This window comes from Balaenoptera borealis (genome assembly GCF_965194805.1).
Source record: "Balaenoptera borealis genome assembly, chromosome: 12".
Taxonomy (NCBI): domain Eukaryota; kingdom Metazoa; phylum Chordata; class Mammalia; order Artiodactyla; family Balaenopteridae; genus Balaenoptera; species Balaenoptera borealis.
This window is the reverse complement of record NC_138869.1, coordinates 18,004,664-18,032,077: the sequence shown is the minus strand read 5'-3', so window position 1 is coordinate 18,032,077 and position 27,414 is coordinate 18,004,664. Positions and strand designations below refer to the sequence as shown.

The 27,414-nt window shown below is 39.3% G+C and overlaps 1 protein-coding gene across 4 annotated transcripts in view; it reads left to right on the top strand.

The window, feature by feature from the left end:
- Positions 1-6,196: 6,196 nt before the first annotated feature.
- CNTN4 (contactin 4) overlaps positions 6,197-27,414 on the top strand; it is a 950,427-nt gene continuing 929,209 nt past the window's right edge. For 2 of the 4 annotated variants that reach the window (XM_082345356.1, XM_082345357.1), the window contains exon 1: positions 6,199-6,399. The gene's annotated coding sequence lies outside the window, so the exon portion shown is untranslated. Of the gene's footprint in view, positions 6,400-27,414 lie in introns of all 4 variants that reach the window. The other 2 variants (XM_082345360.1, XM_082345363.1) reach the window with 2 other exon arrangements.

Genomic DNA, 27,414 nt, shown 5'->3' with positions numbered 1-27,414 from the left:
GCCTTGAATCTTCTTTTATTATAATTTATTACTTTGTTTTGAAGGTGTTGAGAATAAGACCTAGAGCTCTCACCTACCTTTAATTCTTGGAGGTAATGGTTATCTATCCAAAAGAATCTAATAATTAAGAATGAGCAAAATCACAATACTTTATTCTAAAGAAATAATTAAGGGTGTGTGTAAAAGTTAACTTCAATATCTTTATCAAAAAGTTTACCATGGAAGAACATATGCAATTTAAATGTTCAACGATTGATGGAGAATTGATTAATTTGTAGTTTATTCTAAAATGGAGTATTAAGCAGCTTTTAAAAATTAGGGCATTGAAAAGTATTCAACGATAGGAAAAAATTTCAGGGCACATTGTAAGTGAAGAAAATGATATTAAAACAATATTTACAACATGAAAATATTTAAGAAAATCTATAATTATTCTTCTGTGAGTATAATATTGTTTAGAAATATGAAAGATGTATGATTTGATGAACTCTAAATTTTTTGTAACTCTTTCATCACCAAATACCAGGGTTTACAAAAGTGTAGTCCATGAACCACATGCATCAGAATCACTTGGCTTGTTCGTAAAAGGCACACATCCAAGCTCTATCCCAAACTTATCAAATCAGAATATCTTGGGGAGTGTATTAGCTAATTATCAACAAATTATATCAAAACATAGGGGCTTAAATGCACAAACATTAATTAATCAATGTTACTGATCTTGAATCTAGGTACCTCTTAGTGAGGGTGCTTCTGACTGAAGGTCTCCCATGAAATCAAAGTCAAGCTGTTGGCCAGTGATTTAGTCATTTCACGATTTTCCTGGGACTGAAGAATCTGCTTCCAAGCTCACTCACATAGCTGTTGGTAAGCTTCAATGGATCTACTTCTAATGAACGCTGTCATGCCTTAGTTATCTGCCATGGGGGCCTTTCCGTAGACTAACTGAGTCCCATCATATCTGGCAATCTGAGAGAGAGGGAGGGAGAGTACCCAAGATAGAAGCCACAGTCTTTGTGTAACCTTATCTTGAAAGTGACATCCATCATTTCAGTGCATCACTAATAGTGAATCAGTAAGTCTAGCCAACAGTTAAAAGGAAAGGAATTAAGGAAAGGCGTGAATACTAGAGAGCATGGATCACTGGGGACCATCTTATAAAATTTCCTAGCATGGGCTGAGACCTCAAATCTAAACTTTTAACAATATTATTAAAGGATTCATATACAAACTATTTATTTCCCAAATCCCTTTCATAGAACAAAAAATCCATTATTAGAATCTGACATTCATTTCGGCCCATGGATTTGTTTCCTCTGCATCTAGCCTTCTGCAGAGATAATTGTCTGTCTTATGTCTCATCTAAGATTATGACATTCTTGGGCCAAGACCAGAACTCCAGTTTTCTTAGCTCCTAAAGAGATACACCTTTCACTTCACTAACCTTCCTCTCTCTTTACTCTTAACTTTACCTAGCTCTTGAAGTCATCCTTCTTTGTGAACAACTGCATGAATTGTCATGTTGAACAATAGCAACAAAAATCCACTTTGGAAATAAACACAAAATGACCGTGGTCTGTAATAAACTGAAAATTCCTATGTGATTGTAACATATAATTTGTTTGAGGAAACTGGCAGAAGACAGTCTTTGATAGTACAAAATATAATTTTTTTCCTCTCAATAATGTATTTCTAAAATGACTGCATGTAAACTGAATATCTATAACTTGAATCACATACCATATGGACTAATGTGGCTAGCCATTTAAAGGGGATATTTGGTATAGTCATCTTCATTATTCACAGATTCCATATTTGCAAATTTGTCTACTTACTGAAATTTATTTGTAACCCCAAAGTCAGCACCTGTGGCACCTTTGTGGTCATTTGTGGACACACACAGAGCGGTGATAAATTTAAGTTGCCCACTCTCCTAGTTGAAGTCTAAGAAGGTGATGTTCTGCTTTCCTGTTTTATTTATTAATTGTAAAGAAGTCTCCTTTTTGCAGTCTATTTGGCACATTTTTGTGCTTTTTTATTGGAGATCTTGCCATTCAAAATGGCCCGAAGCGTAGTGCCGAAGTGCTATCTTGTGTTCCAAAGGGCAAGAAGTCTGTGCTGTGCCTTACAGACAAAATACATGTGTCAGACAAGCTTTGTTCAGGAATGAGTTATAGTGACGCTGACTGTGAGTACAATGTTAATCAATCAACAATAGGTATTAAATGCGATGCCTTTAAGCAGAAATGCACATAAAACAAGGTTTTTTTCTATTGATTGGTTAATGAAAATTTTGTCACCAGAGGCTCACAGGGACCTAACTCTTTATTTCTCCTAGGAGCAATGGTTTTAGTATTCACTTATCCAGGGTTCCCAGAGACTTTATAGAGCATAACTACTGCAAACAATGAAAACCACCTGTAAATACTTTTTCAAAGCAAAGTCCTCTGAAACTTTTATTTTTGCATTTTGCATAAAGGGTCTAATAAAATCTGGAAAAGTGTGGAGGGGAGCACAGCTGATTGATTCCTAATTCCAGTTCATTATGCTTAAATTCAGTGGGAGTCTCACTGCCATGTTTATAAAAGAGTCTTGGCTGGGGTGTCAGGCTTCTAGTTTACTCTGACTCTGTCAGTCTGTGTCACACCCTTCATGGCAATTAACTGTGCTTTTGTCTGCTAATTATCATTATCTCACTATGTGGCCATTATTGTTCTGATGTCCTTAGGCTGAAGCTCAAGCATCCATCAATCACCGAAAATAATTGCACAGGAGGACCCTTAGGGAGGCTAGTCTAAAAGTCCATACCTGAGCTCTGTTTTATTTTACTCTATTTCAGCACTGAACACAAAACTCTTCATGACACAGTTCTTTAAAAAGTACTGCTTTATCCACTTGATTAAAGTGAATTTGAACTAGTTTTAAAAATGGGAATAGGATACAAGTGTTGCTTCACACCTGAAGATTTCTCCAGATACCTAATACACTAAAAATAAGCAACAACTAATTATAAAACTAAGGTATGTGTTATCTGATTGAAGCATTCTTGCCGTTGGATGACCTTATTCAAGTCATTTGGAACCAAGAGGGTGGTGTTTGTGAGTTTGTTTAAATGGCACTGGATGCAAGGTATAAGAAAGTCAAATCAAATCAGATGTGTCTGGAAGAGACATATTTCTTTTCCTGTGATGCTCTTCCTCTTTCTCCCTCTTATATTAAAGCCACTTCCACCAAATCCTCATGATGTGCGTGGAAGAAGCAACAGGAGCAGATAAATGCCCTTTCTGGAGTTTTCAGAACTGTTGCATGCTGAGTCTAACCTGATGTTGTATTCCACACATGTCTCCAAAAAGTCAAAAGCATTTTCAGCGTTGATTTCCCTTAAGAGTTATCAGACTCTGTTCAGATTGGTTTAATGAGTGTAAGAGGTGACCTTGTGTCCACATAGATACTCCTGTATTAGAAGACCTAGAAGCAAAACTTCACATACGTGTGTAAATAATTACCTTGGGGGGTGAATAGGGGGTTATTAAGGGTCTCAGCTTAGATGCTACCTAGGCCAATGGGCAGGAGAAATTTTCCACTGCCTTATAATGATGATTATTTGCAAAATACGTGAGCACCAGTAATTCATTCATGCACTGATACAGAGTAGGGACTCAGTGCAGTGGTATTAAACTTGCTGCTGGCAGTGTCAATTGATTCGTTTGGAACATTTCCCCCCAGAGAATCCCAATGACAACTTCCCTGAGCAAGAAACTGACACCCAGCCAGTCCCGGATACGCGGGGACACACGTGTGAGGATGTTGTCATCAAAATAAACCATTCTTGTCTCCTGGCAGGGGCTGGTTCTCCCAGGAACACTCCCCAATCCTGGGAGCTTTAGTGAGAAGCTTCCTTTCTTGGCAGAGATGGCAGGCAGTAAGCTTCATGTCTTTTCTGTCGGATGGAAAAGAGGGACTGGATTATTTGTTGCGTTTTAAACTTGTGGCTGTTCTTCTGGGAAAAAAAGTTGGGGAATTGCTGATCAAGCTTAGCATTTGATCCGTGTGACCCTGTTCGTGAAAAGAAAAAACAAATGTCTCTCATCATAACACTTACTGACATTCCCTCAACACGACCCAAATCTATCTCTCCTGATACATAATGTCTGTTTTCCCAACTACATGATGAACTATGGGCAGATTCTAAGTTTTGGTCATTTTGTTTCCCAGCCCCTGCTAGAATACAATGCCTAGCATGTAATAGACAGGGAAGAAGGGTTAAAGGAAAGAATGAAAACAAAATATCTAAATGTGAAATTCAGAAACACTGTTAAGGGATTTTGTCCAAAATCTTCACAGAACTTTAAAAATTGCCTCAGTTTGTAGTCTCCTTGGGAGAACATGACAGCTTGCTTTACTCTTTTTTCTTTGAAATTTTGTTTTGAGTCTAAAATACCACTTTTCCCTAAACATGTTAAGAATATGCATGTATATGTATGAATATTTCCTGGAGAATTTCTGGCCAGGCATTTTTTGTCATATATTTTTACTGAAAAACATATATATATATATATATATACAATTTTTTTTTTAATTGACTAGGTGTAGAAAAATAGTCAGTCTAAAAAAATTACAACTAATGGTTCTGTCAGGAACACAAAAGCCTTCAAAGAGAGGAGAAACAATTCATTTTAACTAGTTATTTGCCATGTAATATATTTGCATTATCAACATTTCCATTTTGCGAAAGTGCCTCTACTAGAGAAACACACCACACAAGGAGGAGGGAAAAAGCTTAAAATTTCTTTCCAAGTTTAAGCAATCCAGAAATCTGGGAAAAACAACAACAACAAAAACTCCTTTCCTTAGCATTAACTGGAGCAACAAGGAAAGCCATGGAATTTCAAGTGGTGAAAATTTTGACCACAGCAGTGCCCACTACCATGTTTGAATTTGCCCACTTCCTGAACAGGAATTAAAAACAAAAAACAAAAAACAAAAAAAGACTGTGTGAACTAACAAGGCAGCTGCATATATTCGTAGGAGTTGGGTGTTTGCTTACTACAGTAGTTTAAAAATAGTTTTCCAGTTAACGTCTTTTCCCCATAATGGAGATGTCAGGGTAGGTTTACATGATCGTGTAAACGGTCAGAAGTTGTTTATGTAGCTCTGAATTGCTGAGCGACGCTCAGGAAGACCAGGGTTCTGCAAACGCTGGGGCTTTTTCCCTGGGAGAGGAACCCGGCCTCTCTTGGGATTTCTGGACATGCATTCCAGATGAGTTCGAGTCGGCTGGCTTTCCTCTGCCTGTCAGACTCACTTTTCACAGCGTTGTTGAGGGGCTGGGCATTGCTGCCCATCTCTACGGTTACCCTGAGGTTGGAGTTGGGGTGAAAAGAGCCATTTCTGCGAGAAAACAGTAGATGCATACTATAGAATGACCATGGTAACGTCACTGTCCAAAGCACATGTTTCTGAATAACAAAGCTTTCAGTGTGCCCGCACACACCGCAAATGGATCCTTGGACCTACTTCATGGCAAACGTTTCCTCTTCCACACACACACACACACACACACACACGTTCCGGCTCGAAAGCCCCCTCGTATGGGTGAGACTCCAGGCCGGTAACGCTGCCTGTCTGGCCAATGTCCTCCCCCTAAGGACAGGGAGGTAAAATCTTTCAAAAGCCCCCTCTTCCGGCTTCTCAAGTTTAGGGTCCACCCCCCCACAACCCCCCCGCCGCTCCCCGCCAGTCCTCCTGAACTCGGCAACTCTCAGCCCCAAAGCAGAAGTGCTTCCCTGGCCAGGGCGCCTTAATGAGGCCCCGCGTCTCCCGGAGGCCAGAGGTTTGGGTACCGGAGCAGGTCGCGCCTCCTTGCGCCGCGCCCCGCCCCATACTCGGGTTGCAAAGGAAGGCGGCATCGCTTTGGTTTGTTCCCCATCGCTAAGCTGCGCGTCCTCTACACGCCTGTTCCGTAACCGGCTTGATGGTCTTCGGGTGCCTGGGATTCAGGCGAGGTGCCCTTTCACAGCTCTTCTAGCGGGGACCAGGGCTCTTCGCCCGCCGACAGGGCTGGGCAGGTGCAGCCCCCCGGGCGCGCGCCTCCTCCGGTCGCGCACTGAGCATGCTCAGCGCGGCTGCGCGCCGGCGCCCGCCCTCCCCGCGCCTTTCGTTTCCCTCACGCGTCTCACCCTCCTCGACGCTGAGGCGCCGGCAACCTGAACTCCGCCACGCCGGGTTTTTTGAGCAGCCGCGAGCGTGAGGAGGGAGGGGAGCGCGGCACCAGACAGAGCACCGGCTTCAACACCAGGATTGGTCGCAAGTAGGAAGCTTTCGCCACTACACTGGGACCGTCGGACTGTGCCGGCGCCGCACCCGAAGCGGTAGCGGGCTCCGCGCTCAGGTGCTCAGGTAAGTGAGGCGCGAGCTGCCGGGGTCCGCTCCAGCCCGGGTGCGCGCTGACCCGGGCACCCCGGCTCTCGGATTCGGGGAAAGAGCATGGTTCTCGGAGGCTGCCAGGTGGAGAAGGTCTCTTCGGGGCTCCCCCTCCTGCAGGGCTGGAGAGGGGCTGTGGGCCGAACCGCCGTGAGCCCGGTTACCCTGCGGGGTCGGGGCAGCCGGCGCCGGGCGCCCTGAACCCGGAGGAGGCAGGGCACCGAGGACGCCGCCGTCACCCCACGGCAACCCTTCTTCTTTTTAGTCAGAAAATAAGTTTGTTGCGCTGCGAGGCAGCCGCAAAACAAGGAGCCCAGAGCCCGTAATGCTTCGGGAACCCTTAAAATCAGCTCCTCCGGCTGGTTCAGGTTGTAGCGCCGTTTCCGTGCGCCTTCGGCCCCGGCGCACGGTTCTTGGCGAGAGAGTTTCCCTCTGATGTTGTTACGCCGGGCTCCGAGGGCCCAGCTGCAGCCCACGGTAGAGGAAGGCGAACTTGGGCTGAGGTTTGAAGGGACTAAAAGATCAGGATCCCGTAGCCGTGGTGGAAGAAGCCGTGTTAGAACAGACACTGATTTTCGGGGATGCCCACTGTGTGCCAGGCCCAGTGCTAAGCGCTGGGTGTGCAGCGGCGAACCACCTCCACCAGGTCCCCGCTCTTGTGGCACGTACCTGGTGTACCCACGCGCTGCCGACGGAGCTTGTGGGGAGTAACGTTAATTTTTCAGCAACTTCGGGGGGATTTGCAGTTTCTTTTGAAAGGCCAAGGCAACAACCTCGTCTTCCCTCCGGACCCAGACACCAGCGAGATGTGCGCCGGGCACCCCGCAGACACCAACGGGCTCGCTCTCCTTCTGGAAAGGAGGGCTCAAAACCTGCGTGCATTTCTTCTCATTGTGCTTCGCGTATTTATATATTTTTTGTTTATGAAAGGTGTGGAGGTGAGGGTAGGAGGACGTGGGCTCCTGAATCTCTCAGAACCACTCAGGGCGTCTGATGCATGGGAACATTCTGCAGCACAGCGGAGCTCCTGCAAGGAGGCGGCTCCGCGCGACGCGAAGATTGGGAGGTTGGGTCGTTGGCTGGGGTCTACGGATTTGGAGCGAAGAGGCTTGCGGAGGTGGTCGTAGGGCCAATCAGTGTGACAGATCACCTTGGGTGGGTGGTCTGCGTGGAGGTGGGGTTGGATCTTGGGGTGTGTTGGAGGGTTCTTTGCAGGGAGGAGCTCCTGGGAGGAATGCTCGGCTCGTGGAACTTTTTCTAGTTTTCCTACCGGAATCAACATAGGGGCGGGAACACATTTGTCAGTCTTTTAATTGCTGGGGAAGCTCCTGCAGTTTCCTGTGAAGGGAACTGGGTATTTCAAGGAATAATTCCACATAGCTGATCTGTTTGGACACTTACAATAGTAATTTGGAATGTGCTTTTATTTTTGTATTTTGAAGTTTATGGTTTATGTCCTTTAGGGAGAGGGGCAAGAGAATGAAGACTGTAGATTTCCATGCAGGCAGGTCCACGCAGTAGCACTGTCAGTCGGGCTGATTAGCAAGTTTGTTTTCTCTGTGTCTGCCCAAGTGGGTGAAAAAGAACGTTGTGTCATGGAGGCAGGCACGTTGAGGTAGTTTTCCCAGCATTGATGAGAAAACTCACATTTCACCCATAACTTTATGCTTGCTATCTTCATATTGATTTCACTCAAGACTTGTGTGAATCAACACAAGGGGTGGTGAGAGTATAAGATTGATAAGGATCGAAAACAAGTTCCATGGGAATGTTGTTTTTGCCACTTTATAAATTGCCATTGATTTTGTTTGTTTGTTTAAACTGACTTCCACTGCTCTGGATTGATGAGGAGGGATCATGATGCTAAGCCCCATGATTATTTTTCAGTCTGGACCCTGCAAGTTTGCTGGCTAGCATGAAAAACTGACCTTTTAAAATTAGGGGCTAAGACTATAGGAGACGCGACCTGCTGTTTAAGGGTGCGGGTCAGAGCCACTTGGAAATTACAATGGAGGCAAGTTTCCTTATTCGCAGCCTTTATACAAACTCTTTTCATTTCCTTTAACCTGGGGGACTTTGTCTCCTCCAGTCAGTTTGCTGCCTCTTTCCCTAGTCATTTCATATTGGTAGGTCATTAAGGGTGGATAGAGAACAAGCCTTTCAAATAAAGTTGGCTTTTTTTGTTTTTAAATCATCCACTTATTTTACCTAGTGCTCTCTCCTTTTTATTCGGAAGCAGGTCTTTGAATATTTTTCCCTTTAAGCACTAAATCTTTTAACTAGATTTTTTTTTTTTTTTCTTAAAGATACACAGGACATCTGTTACTTCAAGTTAGGTCTTAAAAAAATAAAGGTAGCCTGGACAATTAAACTTCTCAACAGAAAACTCCCCTTTTTAATTCTGACTCTTTTCCCAAGTTTGTATGATCATGGTTTTAACGTGTTTGATTCTTCTTTGTTTTATTTGAAGACATAGACATAATATACATTAGTTTCAGTGTTTCTTTTTATCTAAAGAATTTTTTATGAAAACATGCTTTTATATGATTTTAATTGAATTAATCTATTTCACAGTATAAGCTAGGAGATGTCTGTATACACAGATGTGGCGAGTTTTGTTGTTTTCATTTCCCATAACACAGTGTTTTAAGTCTGGTGAAGGAAACCAGATTTATTAACTTAGACTTATTGGTGTTCATATTTTTTAAATTATGTACTATCAGAAGAAAATTTGACTGTAGAGCACTAAAAGTTATTTATAAATTACACACATGTACTGTTATGTTGATATACTACTTATAAAACATACCCAGAAAGAAACTAAAGGATAAATTAAGCAAAGATCATGAAACAGAAGTTCTAATATTCTTTTTCTGTATGTATCCCAGTGGATTGTTTTGCACAGCCCCTAGGGTGTACGCCCAGCTTTGGATATCACTGATGGATTGGTGTATTTTTCCTTTCTCTCCTTATTTGTGGCTCTCTCATTTATCATCTCTGATACTGTAGCCAGTTGCAAAACTGCTAGGAATCTGTGTCTCCTGTAACAGATGAGTTAGGAACACTTGTTTCCCTGTCATGGACTCATAGGTGGATGAAATGAGGCATAAGAGATGAATGTGATCTAGGGGTCTTCCTAGATCTCCCAAATTGGATATACAGATGAAAAAAAAAAATGAAGTTTTCATTCAAAGACTAAAGTTCCAGTGGTCAGAAAGTGAGGAAACTAAGGAGTAAATGAGTGAGGGAAGGAAGGATAATTTTTGTGTTACAGTATTTACTGTGTGGAGGGTAGAAAGCCCATTTACCTTGGAGCAGATTAACCTGGACCTAAATGTGGCCCTGCCACTTATTACATTCATGATATTGGACAAGATAGTTCCACAACTTCTGTGAGCCTCTGTTTCCTTAGCTATAAAATTGGAATGACATCTATTTCAAAGCAGTGTGGTAGGTATTATACATAGGAGTACAGGTGTAGAGCTTGGCTGTATTAGATTGGGACGGTTAAAAGCTATAACAAATGAATCGAAACAAAGTGTACTGCCTCAGATGCAACAAATGTATTTCTCATTCATGTAAAGTTCCATAATGCATGATCCTGGCAGCACTCCTCCAAGGTGTGATTTGAAGATCCAGCCTTTGTGCATTCTGTGTCCCTGCCACCTTTAGCAGGTTCACTGTGTTCATCTGCATCAAGCCATTGGAAGGAGAAAGACTTGCAGGGTGTTAACTGCCCAGACGTGGAAGTCATACATATCACTTTTGCTTTCATTCCATTGGCCAGAACTCAGTTACTTATGTGTGTATCTTACTATAAGGGAGTCTGGGAAATGTAGTTTAGCTGTGTTTTCAGGAAGGAGAAAAAAGGCTTGGGGGAATAGCCATCATTGTCTGACATTCTATTATTGTATGTGATATTTCCTCCATGTTCAATAAATGTTACTTCTCTTTTCTCCCCTCCCCCCCACTCCAATCCCCGGTTGTCTTGGCAGAAAAACTGGAACAGATACAAGACAAAGTGATAGAAACAGCTAATACATACATAGTGTTTACTATTTTTGAGGTACTTTTCTAAGCACTTTGCCCCCCTAGATAGGAATTATTATTGTGTCTATTGTATAGATGAGGTAAATTAGGCTTAGAGAAATTAAATCATTTGCCCGACATAGCCAGCAAGTGGCAGAGCTGGGATTTGAACCAAGTTGTACGACTCTAGAATTGCTTTTCCTAGCAGTTTCACTATACTAGATTTTTGTTCTTGTTGCAACGTTTTTCTTATTGTAGCCATTGGACCACCTTTTCTTTTCATTTATATAAAAAAAGTTGGAGGAGAATTAAAAAATCCTAAAGAAGATAAAAGATTGCATCTAATCTGCAATATACTGGAGCAGAATTATATGTGATATTGGTTTATCTTGAATACCTACCAGGAGCAGATAGTTAAAGGAAGACCACCCTCTGCGCCAACTAAATGCTTTCTCATTTCTGATAAACATATTGCCAGGGTTTTTTCCCTGAATTTTAACCTTCTTTTTAAGCCTTCATTTTGGAAATCCTGGGCTACCACTTTTATGCTGCAGTATGTGAAGATAAACTCCTGTTCATCTCCTAGCCCAAGCAAATATCCTTTCTGGTAAGTTCACAACTAAAGCATTCTCTCCTCACCTTCCCTTTGATCAAAGGCATTGCTGTTCATCAACATCCCCAGCTCCCAAGAAGCCTCCCCCTGTTCGCTCAGCTTTGCAAAACTGTTTCAGTATTTCCTGCATGACTGAAGGGACCGCTAGCTATTATCCTAGTATCCTCTGAACAAAGTGACCCCTCTCGCTGTTCTCATCCTGTTGTCCCACTTAGATTAGAGAATCTGCCTCATCTCATCTTTCCTATGCATTTGTCTTCTACAAAAACACCTAGTACAGTTTTGGTTTCCAGTGGCCACAGTGGAAATGTGAGGTGGTCACAGTGAGAGTGGACTTTTTGCCAGGACACTTCATACTTCCACATGATTAACTCATTTTTTTCTTCTTGTTCAGTATGTATTTGTGGCATCTTCACAATTAATTAATGAGAAGACACACATCTTCCCACCATGTAGGGAGGCAGATGTACTGTAAACTTATCAATCAACTCTCAAAAGCCCATGTTCATTTCCTTCTAACTTTCCCTGAACCTCTTGTCCTCAGATATTTGTTTTATTTTGCTTTTTTTCCCCTAAATTTGTCTCCCTTCCAGTATCCCTCACATCCATGCCATTTGTATGTGTGTTTTCAAGCCCCTTCTTGTGATGTAATGGCGTTAGAGAGATGGAGAGGTTTACTCTCATGTTTTTAGACTCCCAAAGAGCTGAGTCCCACAAGGCCTTGTGAAAAGCTAATTCTAGCTGTTGTAACAGATAAACTACATTTTCAGTGACTTGAAAAATCTTTATACTTCTTGCCCATGTGCAGTGCTCACAGTACAGGAGTGGCTTTTCCATGGAGTCATTCAAGGAATCAGGTTCCTCCTCCTTCTGTGGCTTTGTCCTCTCGTGAATCCCCACAGTCCTCTTTGTTCAGACAAGGTGTACGGCATTTGAGGAGAGAAGTGTCCTGCCAGGTTTCAGAGAAGCTTGTTTTAGGCTCAGCCTGGGAACGGTTATCATGGCTCCTGCCCACATTCCACTGGGCAGAACTCAGTCACTTGGCCATTGTTTACATTGCCTCTCTGTCTGGTCTACCCTTGCTGTCTTCTTCCACTATGTTTACTATATTTTGCACGAGGCTCAACTCAAATGTCACTCTGTTAAGCCTCTTTTGATACTACTAAGGAGTAAAGAATGGCTCCCTTCTCTGTACATACTCCTATTGTGTTGTTTTTCATGCCACTTGTATAATACCTATCATGAAAGTGACCAGCTCTCCCAGTTATCCCCAGACTGAGAGGTCCCCAGTGTGCTGGACATTCATTGTTTGTTTGTTTTTTCTAGTTCATCTATTTTATTTTTAGAATGTATTTGTCTTTTTTTTTCTTTTTTTTAAACTGCAGTATAGTTGATTTACAATGTCGTGCCAATCTTTGTTGTACAGCAGAGTGACTCAGTTATATGCATATATACACCCTTTTTTAAAAAATATTCTTTCCATTATGGTTTATCACAGGATACTGAATATAGTTCCCTGTGCTGTACCTTAGGATCTTGTTGTTTATCCATTCTAAATGTAATACTTGGCATCTACCAACCCCAAATCCCCAGTCCATCCCTCCCCCCCCCCCCTTGGCAACCAGAAGTCTCTTCTCTATGGACATTTATTGTTAAAATCAGGAAAGTCCTGGGCAAATTGGGACAAGTTCATTGCCATACCTACTACCTTGTAAAGTTACTTCACGTGTCACTCAGTACCATGTGAGTTTCTTGAGACAGTGGATAAGAGCTTGAAATTTGGAGACAGATTTCTTACCAGTCCTGAATCCATTATGTACTAGATGTATTATTGTGTGTGACAGCAAATTACCTACCTTTCTAGGTTTCTGTTTCATCAGCTGTATGATGGCATAATATGCATTTTGTAGGCTTGTTCAGATATTTAAAAGACATGGTAAGTTAACTCACTGAGTGTATTGATGGACATATCCATAAATTTGGGTAGTACCTGAAGGTGCAGGAGTTTGTGAAGACTATGTGCAGTACTGCATGCAAAGTACTTAGTACATCCTAGTACTTAGTACTAGTACGTAGTACTTAGAAAAGCCTAGTAAGCTTCTAATAAACAGTTTTTAATTGACTAATCTTACTTATATTGGAGTATCTCTTGCCTAAAACATGATAGGCACCAAAAGGACAATTAAACTCAATATACGTGTTCATGGAGCATTAATGATATTACAGGAGTTTGGGATAAGGGGAGCAAACAAGTCAGTGAGAGTGGTTAGGAAATATTTGGCAAAGATCTTCTGATGTTTGAAACTTGAAAAAGCAAGAGTTGGCTGCAAGATTAGTTTTTTGTTTTGACAGAGTTTTATTTTTCTTTCATATTTAAAGCCAGAATCAATAAATTTCATGGTTTGGAAAGTGAAAATGTTTTTCCATATTTAGGCAGGGTCAGTTTCAGCTCATAATTCTTAAAATGCCTTTTTTTTTTTTTTTTTTTTTTACTGTTAATTAAAAAAAGTGGTGCATTTCTGTGAAGGGAATTTGGTTCATGAGAAAGTGAGGGTTTGGATGGCAGCACGCCTGATTCCACAATGAATTTGAGGTTCTAAAAAATGTATCCAGAAGTCTCCTTTGTTTTTACTACAATAAAATAGCTTTTCCACCTTTGGGCTAAACTTTTGTGTATAAAGTACTTTCTACCCTGCACAACTGTACTAATATAACTTTGGTAATTCATGTTGCCTATCCCTTTTAGGTTTGCCATGGAAATTTCTAATGAGGACAGGTGTTAACCAGTGTGCTTATGCTGAAATGGGTCCCATTTGGAGGAGAAAAAAATAAAACAAACAAAAAATGACGTGACTCAAATCCCCTGTAGGGCTTGATTCTAGGCATACTGCCATCATTTTGAGTTGTACAAATTTATATTGTCATCTGTTATGATTGCTGTTCAACTAGCAAATACAAATGTGGATATTTTTGTCTTTAGTGACTCATTTGATTAGCTATTAGCTAGCTATTGATTCTAGACTCCATGCAGATCAGTGAATTAATTGGGAGTCCAAGCAGTACTTTCATGGTATTTAATTAGGTGAATGACATCCTTAAAGAGAGAATATTTACTTAAGTCATGTTTCTAATTCCTAGTAAAAATTATAGCAAGAACATGGTTATCTAGAATTCTTGGAATTAAGTAATGGTAAATAGAGGTTTGTCTTTAGTCTAACAATAGTGCTTTTTAAAAAATGGAAATCCATGTAAAACTATATTACTTTCCCCTTTAAACAGGCAGCTAAATATGATTTACTTCTTGACACAGATCACTCTGATGAACATAGTCTAGTAGTTTAGACTAGAACATTGATTGGCCTTTGAATCAGACCCACCTGGATTTGTTCTGTCACCAGCTATGTGATCTTGAACATGTTCTTAACCCTTACAAGGCACTTTTAAAAATCTGTAAATTGAAGTTGATCATGCCTACCTTGCAGAGAGGCTGTGAACATTAAATGATGTGAGTTTAATACTTTCGTACAGCGCACACAATACATTCTAAGCACTAAGCAAATTAACCTTATACTATACTCTTGGCAGTTTATACAGAACACGGTACATACAGCTGCTTTCTATATTTGTTGAGACAATGAATGTTATACCAGACTGTGCAACAGGATCCCATCAGGTGCTGGTGAAACATAAGTCCCTATGTCGAGTGACCTCTGTCTGCTTTCCTCTGCCTTTCAGGTGGTCATATATGATTCCTTGCTTTGGTGAACGAGCCATTTCTATTTACTTATTCTTATCGTTCGTGCAGTAGAAAAAACCAAATATACAAGCCATTCAAACTATATTTAATGGTTTGAATAGTTCTGAATGAGGCTCTGAAGGGCTCTTCCCTCCCCCCCTTTTTGTGAGAGAACAGTACGGATATTTCATATCCATTTTTTTTCTTTTTTAAAAATTTTTATTGAGGAATGGTTGATTTACAATGTTGTGCTAGTTTCAGGTTACAGCAAAGTGAATCTGTTATACATACAGATATATCCACTCTTTTTCCCATATAGGTCGTTATAGAGTATTGAGTAAAGTTCCCTGTGCTCTACAGTAGGTTCTTATTAGTTATCTATTTTATATATAGTAGTGTGTATGTGTCATATCCATTTTCACTCTTCTCAGCTTCCCCTTCCCCTACTTCCTGACTGGGGTACTGAGAGGTACAGTAGAAACAGAAAATAACTTTCTTTGATAGTATTGTCACATGTATTTGTGATATGCTTTGTAGCAGCAGCCTGTTTGTGAAGATTTCTGTGTTACAGTTGTGGAAGGTTGGCTAGCTTGCCTGTGGTACAGTAAACTTCATTCAGAAGTCTGTACTCTGAGTACATGATCTTTACTGTATAAAAAAGTTCCTTTTATTTTCTTTAGCACATTTCAAGTTCTCATTTACCATTTACTAGAACCTATCTAAAAATTCCTAGTCTGTTCCCTTTATTTTCTTTCTTGAACCTAATGGTCAGAGTTGGAGACATTTCAACAATTCTAGATACTGTTAAGGTGGTGGTAAGTTATATATGTGCTCTGTGTAACATGGGTTTATTGTGAATTCGTATTTCCATGAACTCTACTCAATTCTTTTATTAGTAACAATTTACTAGTATATTGTAGTTTTTATTTTGTGTTGTAACTGAAATTAGTACTTTTCTTTTAGACATTACTGTTATTCAAAGCAGCAGTTCTTCTGAATTAATGAGCTTTTACAAATTTTAGTAATTTTCTTATAATGTAGCTCCTTAAATCAATATATTAAGATTAACGCTTAAGAACAGGGACATAATATAATACAGTCCCCATAATAATGAATTCCATGTTTTAGGTTGGGATTCAGTCTCCACAGATGGAAACACTGTTTTATGTGATGTAAAAGAAAGGCAGTAGGCAGACTTGGTGATTGAAAATGATTTGATGATTCAAATTCTGGCTCTACCACTTATATATTTGTAAGATTAGACCAAATTATTTAACACCCCTCAGCTTCATTTTTCTTATCTGTGTAATGTGGGTATTCTTGTAGGGTTGTGAAGACTAAAATGAGCTAATGCTATATACACATAGCCTGGTGCCAGGCATATAATTAGATTATCCCTAAAAATGTTGAGTTTATCATTATGATCTTATTCTTCTCATACAGTTATTCAATATGATATCTATGTTGTTGATGAAATATGTGAACATTATGATTTACAAACTTGAAATATTATCTTTTTAAAATACTCAATAAAGTGATGTATATTTGTTCCTGTGTCTTTATCCATGGATAGACAATGTGATCTCCCTTGGCTGCATAGAAACAGAGGAAGGCATCCTTTCCATAGCACGTTGTTTTATGGTTGAGCATTACAGAGAGCCACTGTATCAGGACTGAGATGCGATTAGCACTGTTTGAGATTTCATTTTGGAGAAATGGTGTTGGCTATGATCAAGAGTCTTATTTATTATAAAGAATGAATTACTGAATAGGCTCTCATCTGTATTCTTTCTACTTCAGCTATAGCCCATCTTACCATGCTGCAAAAAGAAATGCTGACATGTGACAGAGTAGAAATATAAAAATGTTTCCAGTTGCTCTCAGTCAAATGTGTTTGAAATTTTTAAAAAGGTTTACACAATTTTAAAAAATGTGTGATACTGACAGTATTGGGGAATGAATTTCTGTTTACTTGGGAGAATATCAGTCTACATAGTCTCTTTATGGGTGCTTTGAATTTCAAAACTTAGCAGGCATAACAGTAATGACTGGTATATTACTGACATGCTTGCAATGAAGGAGTTTTACATATTTGAAGAGAAACAAGCTAATGTTATTTTATTTTCCATGTGTTTGTATATAATGAAATATTTTTAGTAATTTTATTTTGAATGCTTCTCTACTTCCTCCTTGTTTGTAGGTTTACTGTGTAGGTTTTTGAAATTCAAAACTACTTATATCATATATTGTTTTATTTATAGTTCATCATTTAACCTCATTACTTAGATATTTTAATTACTTTTATATTTGTTTCTATAATTTCTAACACATACAGTGAGAACTTACTGTTTTTCTTTGTGTTTTACATCCCTCCCCACCCACTATCTACTAAGCTAACTCACATCCAGATCTTAATTCATTGACAGACTTCCATCTATTAATTTATAACCTATAGAATCTAAGTTTTGGGCTTTGTATGGAAAATTGTATGGAAAAAGCTGCAGGCTTCTAATCATTCATGCCCTGGTGTTCTCTGCTGTTAGATTATTTCCCAAATGAACTATGTATCACAGTTTTTAGGTGATTCTTTGGAGCACCAGACCAAGTGTTCATGAATGTCCTAAAGTATACATTTTCAGTGGAAATGGTGGTAGAATTCCTGCCATTTCTGGCTTCTTGGGCTTTCAGATGTTAGAAAGAGCTACAGAAACATAATTACACTGCTGGATTTCACCACTTCCAATTATTTGAATTACCTGGAGTGAGTAACTGAAGGGGTGGAGGGGCTGTTTCTCTTACATCTGAAAATAATATAATGAATTGTCCATCAATAGGGATTATTTGAGTTTGCTTTTGATCCTTGATGTTGTGTACCCTACTTCTCATTGACTAAGAACATCCGTTTTAGCGAGGCCTAGGTATACAGGGTAGGTATACGATGTGTAGTTCAGAACAGAATATCATTCCTATGGGTAATTTTCCCAAGACCTTACTGTCATTGTTGTCCATAGATGAGTATTTCATGGGAGTTTGTGCGAAATGCAGAACTTTGACCGCCACATCACACCTACTGTATCAGAATCTTCATTTTCTCATGTGATTTGTATTCACATTAAAGATTGATAGGCATTGATTTACCTCATATTCTTTTTTAAAAAGTAATTTTCTTATTTATTTTACTTAAAAAAAAAACTTATTTATTTATTTATGGCCACACCATGCAGCTTGCAGAATCTTAGTTCCCTGACCAGGGATTGAACCCACACCCTCAGCAGTGAAAGCACCGAGTCCTAACCACTGGACCACCAGGGAGTTAAGATTTACATCATATTCTTAACTAACTGAACCAACTGGTTCCCTGCTGCTAGTTATAAGTGGCAAACATATACTCAACATGCTTAATTATATATATATATATTAAGGACCCAATACTGCAGGATTAAAGATAGGTACAGTAGGCTAGTAGCGCTTGGCCAAAGGATGATCAGAATCTAGATGGGTAGATAAAATATATAGATATGTAACTCACATCCATTGTAGCTAACATCAGAAATTCAGGTAGAATATGGTCAACGTGAATGGAATAGACAATGCTTTAGAAATCGTTGTAGGGAAGTGGTTTTATTTCTTGGAAACATGTTCTCATCATGTTCTTGTTGAAGCTCTTAGCAGTAGAGTATCTCAAGCCATTTTTGCTTATGTTGAGGTCAGGATCTCGAGTACAATATCCACCATCTTACCCATCATTGTAATTGATCAGGCTTTAGTGAGTTCTTACATAGCCTCTCTCTCTCTCTCTATATATATATGTATACACACACACATATATATATGTATATATACATATATATATATATTTGTGTATGAAGAGACATGTATAATGTGCTTTCAAGGAGCTATTTGCTTGATGTGAAAAGAAAACTCAGATTACAATGTGATATGGGATATTATGGTGGCAGTTGCAAAGAGATTATGGGGAAGAATTGATAATTGAGTTAAAGTGAAAAGATGGACAGAATTTGCAGGTTGGGTTTAGAAAGAACACTTAAGAAAAAGGATATAGTGTGTACAGTGGCATGAGGTCATGAGAGAAATGGCATGTTCAGGGAATGGCAAAGAGCTGAGTGTGAGTGGACCTTAGGGATGTAGGAGGGTGGCGGCAGGATATTCACCTTATACAAATGCATAGCCTAGAATGTGAATGATGCCCCAAGAGTTGGGCAAAGAACAAACAAAGATAGTGTGATTAGTGCATCATGGAATTGTATAAAGTAGCATCTTTGGGGAATAAGAGAAAATTGAGCTGTATCCTTTAGGCCATAGAAAGCCATTACACGATTTTAAAGGGCTGGAATGACGTCAGATTGCTAAATTTGAAAAACTCATCCAAATTTAATGTGGAAATCTGAATGATGGGCTGGGGGTGGTGTGTTGAGTGGCATCTGTAACCTGTCTAAGCTTTTAGGTGTGTGCCTGACCTATGAATATTTCTTATTTCCTATTTTCTGATCATGTTAATTATGTAAGATTACAGTAAACTAGGTACAAAAGTCCATTCACATTTTATTTATATAAAATATTTATACTTGTTGAATGTATTTCATATTTAAATCCAGTATGCATAGGGATTAGTAAGTAATTTGGAGTTTAAATTAGAAAACTAAGAAAGTGAGCAAACAGCAACTGTTCTTAAACATATAATGGAAAAAAAAAGCATTACACAAGGTAATTGAATGCTTTTATATTGTAGCATGAGATTTGTCTCATGGCATTAGGTTTCCAAATGTACAATTTCAATTGAGTACAAGACATGTTTTTTTTTGTTTGTTTTTTTGTTTTTTAAATTATTTATTTATTTATTTTATTTATGGCTGTGTTAGGTCTTCGTTTCTGTGCGAGGGCTTACTCTAGTTGCGGCAAGTGGGGACCACTCTTCATCGCGGTGCGCGGGCCTTTCACTGTCGCGGCCTCTCTTGTTGGGGAGCACAGGCTCCAGACGCGCAGGCTCAGTAACTGTGGCTCACGGGCCTAGTTGCTCCGCGGCATGTGGGATCTTCCCAGACCAGGGCTCTAACCCGTGTCCCCTGCATTGGCAGGCAGATTCTCAACCACTGCGCCACCAGGGAAGCCCCAAGACACGTTTTTTTTCCGTTTAAAAACGTTTTATTTGAGATGTCGGAGGTTTACATGGCAAGGTATCCAGTGCCCATCTGCTATCCCCCCATATTTTCTGGTTTCACTCCATATTGCTCTCCCGTGGCTGTGGTACATTCCTTTGCTAAAAACATTTGCTGTCCTTAGATATTGTTAAAGGGGAACTAATGCTGTTTGACAACGTTTCAAGTAGTAGCCGTTGATACTGGATATTTTAAAAATTTAATTCACCAGAACAAACTTACTTTCCTAAGAGTAAAATCACTTCCACTGTATGTGGTCTTGTAGGTTGATAAATCCAGAGCCCACCCTCCCATTAAGAAGTGGTCCAGGACGTCTTTCTTCACCTGGCCCTTCCTCCGTCCCAGTATATGAAAGGTGCAGGCATATGACCAGCACCTCTGAATGCATGGATTATCAGATCCTCTCTCCTCATCGGTAGAATCATGAGCTCAGTAACACAAGGATGAAGAAAGAGTTGGAGCGGTTATTCTTTGTACTGTGTCCGTGTCCTGGCCAGACTGCCCAGTGGTATCTGCTCCTGGGGAATTTGGGAGCTGTTTGATTCCCACATTCTCTCTTCTATCTTATGATCTCCTTATATCCTTTTTATAGAGTATCTTCTTCCCTAGGTTCTCAGAGGTCACTATTCTTGCTTGCAACCCAAGGACTGTAAAGAATTTCTCCTAGTATTTGGAAATGTTTGGAGGTGCTTCTTATTTGCGACATGCCTTATAGTGTTATGCCCTCATCTTTCTGTCAAGAACTTCTGAAGCACAGACACAAAGGTTATTTTTTCAGGGTGCACTACTCATTAGTTTGAGGCCCCTCCAGGAATTTGGAAAAGTCATCCCCTTGGAGAGCCTATGGCATTTTCTTCAGTTTACGGTAACTACTCCCATGCCGATGTTCTGCAGGATGGGGAAGTTGGCTGGGAATTTGGTGTGTAAATCCCCCTGCCTATCTCTGGTTTTCAGTTTTGGGTGAGTGTTTTTTTTCAGAAGGAGTTCTAGCATCTTATATAACTGCAGATGCCAAGGTGTTTCTTAATAAGCTTGTTCTTCTCTGAATAGTTCATATCAGCCAGTACTTTCTGATGTTTGATAAAATCAACAGCTGAAAGTTCCCTTCTTGGTCTAGTCAATGCTTAATGTCTTTTGTGCAAATGTGTTTCTGGAGGCTCTGTTATCACAGTAAGGAGCTAAAGCTTAGATTTGTGGGCGCACCTTGCAAACTTGTCATTAACTCTGGGTACCAGGGCTCTTGGTATTTATGGGCTGAGACTTAGTCTTTGTCCAGTGTGCCTTATAGTAGTCTGAGCATAAAAGTCTCTGAGTGTAACTTGGGCCTGGTGTTCATAATTGAGTTGCACCCCAGGCCTGATGATCTTCTAATACTCTTTCATATATAGTCATGCACCACTAAACTCTTGTTGATCTTCTGTTAGAAGCAAGGTATTGCAGGAGGCCTAGTGTCAGATATAAAGACCCATTCCCTGCCTTCAACTTGGAAGTGGAAGAGGAGGTCCTGATTATGGGAGTGAATATAAAGTCTCTGGGGTAATTGTTGCAAAATATGATCCTCAGAAAAACCTGGCACTTTAGAAGAAAGTAAAGATTCACAGCCCCACTCTAGAGGTACTGAATAAGAGTCCCTGGAGATGTGGTTTAGGATACTGTATTTTGAATATGCTCCCCATGTGATTCTGATGTTCAGCCAGGTTTGGGAAGTAGAGCATGTTCTGCAGAACACTAATTCTTCAAGATATAAATAAGATTCCCTTTAAAAAAATTCTCAGCAGGAACGAGCTTAGGAAATTCTGGATTTTGAATAGGTTTTCTTATATTAGAATTTCTCAGCATCTTTATGTGCCTTGTGAAAATACGTTTCTGAAATTTACTTGAGTAAGGTCTTTCAGGCTGCTGTAACAGAGTACCCATAGACTGGGTGGCTTATAAGACAACAGAAGTTTATTTCTTACAGTTATGAAGGCTGGGAAGTCCAAGATCAAAGTGCCAGCATATTCAGTGTCTGGTGAGGCCCACCTTCTGGTTCTTAAATAGCCATCTTCTCACTGTAACCTAACATGAAAGAAGGAGCAAGAGAGATCTCTGGGGTGTTTTTCATAAAGACACTAATCCCATTTGTAATGGTTCTGCCTTCATAACCTAATTACCTGCCAGAGTCCCAACCTCCAAATACCATCACACTGGGAATTAGGTTTCAATATATGGATTTTGAAGAGACATACACATTCAGTCTATAGGAACTGAAAAACAACCTTCCTCCCCAGTGCAAAGATGGTCTATGAAACATCTAGTGGGGTGGCTCTCAGCCATGGCAGTGTGTTAGAATCATTTGATTTAGTTGGTTTGGGGTGAAGGTGGGTTCTGGGTAATATAATTTTTATAAAGCTTCCCAGATGATTTTATTAAATGCAGCAGGGTTGAAGACCATAGATATTGTGGTATATTCTTTGGAATACGTGTTGGGACATTTAGTCCTAGTATGTGTTCCTTATCACCCAGGTTATTTTGTTTCACATCTGTCAGGTAGTTTTACTCAATTTATATGTCTCATGTCATATTTTTTAGAGTAGGTTTTCAAATGTCTTTTTTTCTGATTATGATAGAAATTTATTTTTAGGACTTGGAGTCCTTGGAGACATTCTATGAGAAAAAAATATATATACATGGGCTTTCTAAGTAAATTTTAATCAGAATGAGTAATGTTAATCATATACTCACAATGTACCAGGCAAGTTGCTAAATGCCTTTATTATATTATCTCATTTAAACCTATAATCATCCTATGAGTTAGGTGCTGTGATGACCTCTAGGTCCTAGATGAGATAACGGAGAATCAGTTATCAGTTATTAAATAACTCAGTTCACACAGGTAGGAAATGGCCACACTGATGTCATATCCCCGGTCTGCCTGCCTGTGAGCTAAAGCTTTTAACCAGTATGGATTCATCACTAAAGTAGAGATTTTTATATTTAGTGATCAGTATATGGTTAAAAGACCTAAGCATGTGCACAAAGCTTTCAGAACTACATTTTATTGCAAGGATGGTGCATCTCCATAAACTATAGGGGTTTGGGAATACATACCAAATGTTAAGAACCATTTTAAAAGAGGAAGATTTTCAGACACACATTGGAATATGAATGTAAATAGAATTTTTGCAGTTATAATAGATTGGTAATTTGTGTATGTAAATTATATGTTATATTCATTATTCTGAATTTATTTGAATATTCAAAATTCAATGTATAAATATATTTTTCTTACAGCTAGCCTTCCAAGTATTGCTAAGATTCTAGAAAATATTGAATTTGATAGATTTTTGTTACTCTGGCCACAAATCTAAACAAAGGGAAAGAGTGCTTTTGACTACTGGCAATAAAACTCAGTGAAGGGGATTTATGTGTGGGTCCAAATGCATGCCTATTAGTTTCCCAGAACATGATGTTTCCTTTTAAAAGTACATGCCTGGGCATCTTGTTATGACAAGTAGAAAAAGTTTCCAGTTGCATGTCTTTCATTTTCCCAGAGAAGATAAATTGAGTAATGTGTAAATGACAATACAGAGTCTTTTTAATGAAGTGTAGTGATTTCATCTTATGTGTCAACTTGGCTAGGCCACAGTCCAGATATTTGGTCAAACACATCCGGATGATGCTATGAAGGTATTTTTAAACATGTGATTAACATTTAAATCGGGACACTATGAATAAAGCAGATCAATAACGTGGGCCACATCCAGTCAGTTGAAGGCCTTAAGAAAGACTCACGTCCCCCAAGGAAAAGGGCAATCTACCAGAAGACTGCTTTTGGACTCAAGGTACAACCTCAGCTCTTCTCTGTGGCTGTGGCCTGTTCTGCAGATTTTGAACTTGCCGGCTTCCATAATCACATGCGCCAGTTCCTTAAAATAAATCTCTCTCTCTCTCTCTTTCTAATACGTATATATTTTGTGTGTAAACACACACACACATACACACACACACATTCTCTTGGTCTGTTTCTCTGGAAAACCCTGGCTACTACACCAAGATTCCTTATTCTCCCTGTTTAAAGAAGGTTCTCCCATTGTTTTTCAAATAGTTGACTTGGATGTTCTTGTCCACAGTTGCCATCATACTTTTGCAGAATGATGAGCAGTGGATGGCACCAAATTCTACCCTCTCTAACACTGGTGATGTGTCCCCATGAATTGGGCCATTTCATAAATGTCATAGAGAGTAAATGTGAGCACAGAAAGTTCAAAATGGCATTTCTCGCTCCTTGCAAATTTGTGGTATTTACAGGTATTACAGGTATGGCTTTGGTCTTCTAGTCAGAGTAGGGTAATTTAGAAAAAAGTGAATGAAATATCCTACAATTCACTTCATTCATCCATTTTACTTCTACATATTGACCGCTGCTCTATGCTAGAGCCAAGTTAGGTCATGTGGGTAGGAAAAAAAAGAAAAACAGACATGTATCCTGCTTCATGGAGCTTAGGGTCTGGTAGGGGAAGTGGAAAAAAGTGTTAAATAACTAATACTTATAATAAAAATAATTATAAACCGAAATAGGTGCTCTGAAGGAGAGAATGATGGTGCTAAGCTGGAGAAGAATGTGGGAGGGATCTACTGTAGATGGCTGAGTGAAGCAAGTCTTCTTAATGAATATGAATTTTGAGATCCAAAACTTGAGAAGAAGCTAGTCATACAAATAAGCAGAGAAGAAAGTTCCAGGCAAAGAAAATAACATGTAAAGGGACAGGAAGCAAGGAAGAGCTTGATTCGTAACTTGACTTCATGTGTAAATGATCAAGTGGCCTTTGGTCAAGAAAGCCTTAGCGAAGGCTGAGTGAAGGAAAATGCTGGGAGTGAAAGCTGTGAAGAGAATGATGTAGGAAACTGGTTCCACTGGGTAACTGAAGTTAGTTTAGCTGGATTCAAATTTGAGAGTATATTCGAGGGATAACATTACCTTTAATATTAATAATATTACGTTTAACCAGTTTTTCAGTATGTTAACTTCTGTATTATTGAAACCATACATGAGGCATTTAGGTAATAGAGAAATATTTTCTGTTTTTGGTATGAATATGACCATCATGAGCATGGATTGCTGTCTAAGTCTAGCTCATGGATACTTGTCTAGAGATCATAGATCTTAGAGTGTCATATTGTTGGTCTGGAAGGCTGTCCATACTTTAAGAGGCTATCTCGATATCTCAAGTCACTTGAAACTCTAGGCTTACTGACTTTTGGAATTTTAATTGTATGACTGTTTATTTTCTTCTCATCTCCTTTCCCTGCTTCTCCCCCCACTTCCTCTCCCTTTTTTACTTTTTTAATCAAGTCCTTACCAAAAGCTTAGAAGTCAGTACAGCACTGTATATGGTGAATATATCATTTCAGTTGTAAAAAGTTATGTGCCTGGATATGTGCGTCCTCCAGTTCTGTAGAATTGTAAAATAGGTCACTCTAGAACTTGTGCTGTATATGAAGCCCCTCACTGAATAATTTAAGCAAATCTCAGACTTTCAACTTGGCAGAGTTTTCATTTCATATCTTGAAAAATTCAGGTATACAAACTCAAATAAACAGTTAAGGTAATTATCCATGTTATTTAAAAGAAACAAATTCTGGTACTGCTGAAAAAGTAGGGTCTGGGACCTTGATTGATTTGGACTGGCTATTAATGTTGTTGCATTTCCCTGGATAATGTCTGAACTTTCAATTTCACTTTGGCTTTATAACACTTTGTATTTTTAAATTATTTTTCCAAAAGGTTATATGTCTGTGAGTGTGCATTTTAATAGTATAAAAGGGTATCTGGTCAAAACTAAGCTTCCTTTCTGTCACCTTCTATTAGCTCTCTCTCCTAGAGACAATGCCACTATTATTTGTCTTTCCAGAGATATTTAATGTATATGAGCACATATATATTAAGATACTTATTCAATAAAAAAGGATATGTGACTGTCTACTATAAAAACAATGGCATGGAATATCCTTTTTTTACTTAAAGATAAATCTTAGACATCAGTCTATGCATAGCTATTCCTTGCTTGCCAATGACGACTCAGAATATTTATTCCCTTATACCAAGACCATAATACTAGACCCCTGGTCATCAACATTTATGCTCTTTATAGGCCTTTGCTACTGTAAACATTATTTTTGTAAACATATGTGAGTGTATCTGTAGAGCAAATTCCTGAAAGAAGCATTGGAATTTCTTAGTTAAAAAGTAGTGCATTTTGCATTTTTAATATTTGTTATTTCCAGATTGCCCTCCAAAGAAGCAATCACAATTTACATTCTCCAAATAATGTCTTTATCCCTTTTGAAATGATGTAGTAGCCCCTTAGTGATTAGCAGAAGTTCATTCTATAATCAGTGTTAGCGATTTTCACAAAGCCTTACAAGCGATCATGTACCCAGGCAGAACAGCTTATATTAGGGCATTCTTGTGCAAGGTCATAGTTGTTGTTGTTTCTGTCCTTTCCAGCTGTAAGAGCTCATTAAGGCCTCTCAGCTACAAGGTTGCATGTTATATTATGAGGTATTAGGTGCTACAGGTAAGACAGTGTCGTGACTGGGCAGTCAAGATTGGTCTTCAATTTTGTGCAGCGGATAGAAGATAGATAGAAGATGCCAAGAATATATGTTCTTAGCTTAGGGCAGCCTCAGGATTTGGTTACCAAAGTGATAACCTAACTGATCTTTGGAGAGCTTGCAATCAGGTATATTAAGTTAACAACGAATAATAACTCTCATTTGTTGAGCATTAACAATAGGCCCAGGATCTTTGCCTATGTTATTTCTACTCTTTACAACAACCCTCCAAGGTGGGCATTATTATCTGCACTTTACAGTTGTGGAAAAATAAGTTCAGAGAGGCTGAGTGCCTCTCATCGTCTAATAATTGGCAGAGCAGGAATTTCAGGAAAAAGCCTAATAACTAATAATTGGCAGGGCAGCCATTTCAGTTCTAAAGTCTCTGTTCTCTCCTCCACATGGCACCAATATTTTTGACGTAGAGCTACCTACTTCCACAGGATTTTTTCCCTTTTATTTTGCATAATTTCAATTGGCCATTAGAATCACTCTGGTAATCTTTGTGCATTGAAAAGGTCCTTGTTATCAATATTCTGGAAATTTTAGACAGTGCCTTGTCTAAAGAATCCCAGTCTTTTGTTGGTCCAGCTTTTGTACCCCTGCTGCTTAGCACCCCTCTAATATGCCTGCTACAGATAGTCTGCTAGTCTTGAATCCAGCAGTGCTGTCCCCGGGCAACACCCACAACCTAACGTTTCTGAACTGACATCTCACAAGATTTATTGAGATGCTGTAGTTTTTTCTTGCACTACACTGACTGTAATTAGTTGCTGACATAGGATGATTTATTGTTGGAAATTTCCTTAGAAATTTACTTTGTGTTTTGGGGCTAAGAG